The sequence below is a fragment of the Drosophila novamexicana genome, unplaced genomic scaffold (genome assembly GCF_003285875.2).
Source record: "Drosophila novamexicana strain 15010-1031.04,08,12 unplaced genomic scaffold, DnovRS2.1 tig00002047-arrow-arrow-pilon, whole genome shotgun sequence".
Lineage (NCBI taxonomy): Eukaryota > Metazoa > Arthropoda > Insecta > Diptera > Drosophilidae > Drosophila > Drosophila novamexicana.
Window position 1 is genome coordinate 5,053 of NW_020824930.1, and position 5,052 is coordinate 10,104.

Genomic DNA, 5,052 nt, shown 5'->3' on the forward strand with positions numbered 1-5,052 from the left:
TTTTGAAAACGACATAACTCCGCCACTGATCATGGCGAGATTATGTCGTTTTGAAGCGACATAACTCCGCCGCTCTAAAAACGACATATATTCGCGGAAGATATGACGTTTGAAAACGACATAACTCCAATTTTGGACTCGTAAGGATCAGTACTATCGATTTTTTTGAATATCTCGGCCAAATAGTGTCCGATTTTCAAATTTTATACCATTTTGGACTCGTAAGGATCAGTACTATCGACTGGCATCAAAAAATAGTAAATCTAAATTTTGACCCAAATCGACCAAAATGGCAAGGGGTTACATCACGATTTTTATCAAAATCGGGTTCGGTTCGAAAATCAAACCTTTTTTGATGATTTTTTTGAATATCTCGGCCAAATAGTGTCCGATTTTAAAATTTTATACCATTTTGGACTCGTAAGGATCAGTACTATCGACTGGCATCAAAAAATAGTAAATCTAAATTTTGACCCAAATCGACCAAAATGGCGAGGGGTTACATCACGATTTTTATCAAAATCGGGTTCGGTTCGAAAATCAAACCTTTTTTGATGATTTTTTTGAATATCTCGGCCAAATAGTGTCCGATTTTCAAATTTTATACCATTTTGGACTCGTAAGGATCAGTACTATCGACTGGCATCAAAAAATAGTAAATCTAAATTTTGACCCAAATCGACCAAAATGGCAAGGGGTTACATCACGATTTTTATCAAAATCGGGTTCGGTTCGAAAATCAAACCTTTTTTGATGATTTTTTTGAATATCTCGGCCAAATAGTGTCCGATTTTAAAATTTTATACCATTTTGGACTCGTAAGGATCAGTACTATCGACTGGCATCAAAAAATAGTAAATCTAAATTTTGACCCAAATCGACCAAAATGGCGAGGGGTTACATCACGATTTTTATCAAAATCGGGTTCGGTTCGAAAATCAAACCTTTTTTGATGATTTTTTTGAATATCTCGGCCAAATAGTGTCCGATTTTCAAATTTTATACCATTTTGGACTCGTAAGGATCAGTACTATCGACTGGCATCAAAAAATAGTAAATCTAAATTTTGACCCAAATCGACCAAAATGGCAAGGGGTTACATCACGATTTTTATCAAAATCGGGTTCGGTTCGAAAATCAAACCTTTTTTGATGATTTTTTTTTTTAATATCTCGGGCAAATAAAGTCTGATTTTTAAATATTATACCTTTTTGAATTTGTATGCTTTCTGGCGAAATTATGACGTTTGAAAACGACATAACTCCGCCGCTGATCATGGCGAGATTATGTCGTTTTGAAGCGACATAACTCCGCCGCTCTAAAAACGACATATATCCGCGGAAGATATGACGTTTGAAAACGACATAACTCCAATTTTGGACTCGTAAGGGTCAGTACTATCGATTTTTTTGAATATCTCGGCCAAATAGTGTCCGATTTTCAAATTTTATACCATTTTGGACTCGTAAGGATCAGTACTATCGACTGGCATCAAAAAATAGTAAATCTAAATTTTGACCCAAATCGACCAAAATGGCAAGGGGTTACATCACGATTTTTATCAAAATCGGGTTCGGTTCGAAAATCAAACCTTTTTTGATGATTTTTTTTTGAATATCTCGGCCAAATAGTGTCCGATTTTCAAATTTTATACCATTTTGGACTCGTAAGGATCAGTACTATCGACTGGCATCAAAAAATAGTAAATCTAAATTTTGACCCAAATCGACCAAAATGGCAAGGGGTTACATCACGATTTTTATCAAAATCGGGTTCGGTTCGAAAATCAAACCTTTTTTGATGATTTTTTTGAATATCTCGGCCAAATAGTGTCCGATTTTCAAATTTTATACCATTTTGGACTCGTCAGGATCAGTACTATCGACTGGCATCAAAAAATAGTAAATCTAAATTTTGACCCAAATCGACCAAAATGGCAAGGGGTTACATCACGATTTTTATCAAAATCGGGTTCGGTTCGAAAATCAAACCTTTTTTGATGATTTTTTTTTTGAATATCTCGGGCAAATAAAGTCTGATTTTTAAATATTATACCTTTTTGAATTTGTATGCTTTCTGGCGAAATTATGACGTTTGAAAACGACATAACTCCGCCGCTGATCATGGCGAGATTATGTCGTTTTGAAGCGACATAACTCCGCCGCTCTAAAAACGACATATATCCGCGGAAGATATGACGTTTGAAAACGACATAACTCCAATTTTGGACTCGTAAGGGTCAGTACTATCGATTTTTTTGAATATCTCGGCCAAATAGTGTCCGATTTTCAAATTTTATACCATTTTGGACTCGTAAGGATCAGTACTATCGACTGGCATCAAAAAATAGTAAATCTAAATTTTGACCCAAATCGACCAAAATGGCAAGGGGTTACATCACGATTTTTATCAAAATCGGGTTCGGTTCGAAAATCAAACCTTTTTTGATGATTTTTTTTTGAATATCTCGGCCAAATAGTGTCCGATTTTCAAATTTTATACCTTTTTGAATTTGTATGCTTTCTGGCGAAATTATGACGTTTGAAAACGACATAACTCCGCCGCTGATCATGGCGAGATTATGTCGTTTTGAAGCGACATAACTCCGCCGCTCTAAAAACGACATATATCCGCGGAAGATATGACGTTTGAAAACGACATAACTCCAATTTTGGACTCGTAAGGGTCAGTACTATCGATTTTTTTGAATATCTCGGCCAAATAGTGTCCGATTTTCAAATTTTATACCATTTTGGACTCGTAAGGATCAGTACTATCGACTGGCATCAAAAAATAGTAAATCTAAATTTTGACCCAAATCGACCAAAATGGCAAGGGGTTACATCACGATTTTTATCAAAATCGGGTTCGGTTCGAAAATCAAACCTTTTTTGATGATTTTTTTGAATATCTCGGCCAAATAGTGTCCGATTTTAAAATTTTATACCATTTTGGACTCGTAAGGATCAGTACTATCGACTGGCATCAAAAAATAGTAAATCTAAATTTTGACCCAAATCGACCAAAATGGCGAGGGGTTACATCACGATTTTTATCAAAATCGGGTTCGGTTCGAAAATCAAACCTTTTTTGATGATTTTTTTGAATATCTCGGCCAAATAGTGTCCGATTTTCAAATTTTATACCATTTTGGACTCGTAAGGATCAGTACTATCGACTGGCATCAAAAAATAGTAAATCTAAATTTTGACCCAAATCGACCAAAATGGCAAGGGGTTACATCACGATTTTTATCAAAATCGGGTTCGGTTCGAAAATCAAACCTTTTTTGATGATTTTTTTTTTGAATATCTCGGGCAAATAAAGTCTGATTTTTAAATATTATACCTTTTTGAATTTGTATGCTTTCTGGCGAAATTATGACGTTTGAAAACGACATAACTCCGCCGCTGATCATGGCGAGATTATGTCGTTTTGAAGCGACATAACTCCGCCGCTCTAAAAACGACATATATCCGCGGAAGATATGACGTTTGAAAACGACATAACTCCAATTTTGGACTCGTAAGGGTCAGTACTATCGATTTTTTTGAATATCTCGGCCAAATAGTGTCCGATTTTCAAATTTTATACCATTTTGGACTCGTAAGGATCAGTACTATCGACTGGCATCAAAAAATAGTAAATCTAAATTTTGACCCAAATCGACCAAAATGGCAAGGGGTTACATCACGATTTTTATCAAAATCGGGTTCGGTTCGAAAATCAAACCTTTTTTGATGATTTTTTTGAATATCTCGGCCAAATAGTGTCCGATTTTCAAATTTTATACCATTTTGGACTCGTCAGGATCAGTACTATCGACTGGCATCAAAAAATAGTAAATCTAAATTTTGACCCAAATCGACCAAAATGGCAAGGGGTTACATCACGATTTTTATCAAAATCGGGTTCGGTTCGAAAATCAAACCTTTTTTGATGATTTTTTTTTTTGAATATCTCGGGCAAATAAAGTCTGATTTTTAAATATTATACCTTTTTGAATTTGTATGCTTTCTGGCGAAATTATGACGTTTGAAAACGACATAACTCCGCCGCTGATCATGGCGAGATTATGTCGTTTTGAAGCGACATAACTCCGCCGCTCTAAAAACGACATATATCCGCGGAAGATATGACGTTTGAAAACGACATAACTCCAATTTTGGACTCGTAAGGGTCAGTACTATCGATTTTTTTGAATATCTCGGCCAAATAGTGTCCGATTTTCAAATTTTATACCATTTTGGACTCGTAAGGATCAGTACTATCGACTGGCATCAAAAAATAGTAAATCTAAATTTTGACCCAAATCGACCAAAATGGCAAGGGGTTACATCACGATTTTTATCAAAATCGGGTTCGGTTCGAAAATCAAACCTTTTTTGATGATTTTTTTTGAATATCTCGGCCAAATAGTGTCCGATTTTCAAATTTTATACCATTTTGGACTCGTAAGGATCAGTACTATCGACTGGCATCAAAAAATAGTAAATCTAAATTTTGACCCAAATCGACCAAAATGGCAAGGGGTTACATCACGATTTTTATCAAAATCGGGTTCGGTTCGAAAATCAAACCTTTTTTGATGATTTTTTTGAATATCTCGGCCAAATAGTGTCCGATTTTCAAATTTTATACCTTTTTGAATTTGTATGCTTTCTGGCGAAATTATGACTTTTGAAAACGACATAACTCCGCCACTGATCATGGCGAGATTATGTCGTTTTGAAGCGACATAACTCCGCCGCTCTAAAAACGACATATATTCGCGGAAGATATGACGTTTGAAAACGACATAACTCCAATTTTGGACTCGTAAGGGTCAGTACTATCGATTTTTTTGAATATCTCGGCCAAATAGTGTCCGATTTTCAAATTTTATACCATTTTGGACTCGTAAGGATCAGTACTATCGACTGGCATCAAAAAATAGTAAATCTAAATTTTGACCCAAATCGACCAAAATGGCAAGGGGTTACATCACGATTTTTATCAAAATCGGGTTCGGTTCGAAAATCAAACCTTTTTTGATGATTTTTTTGAATATCT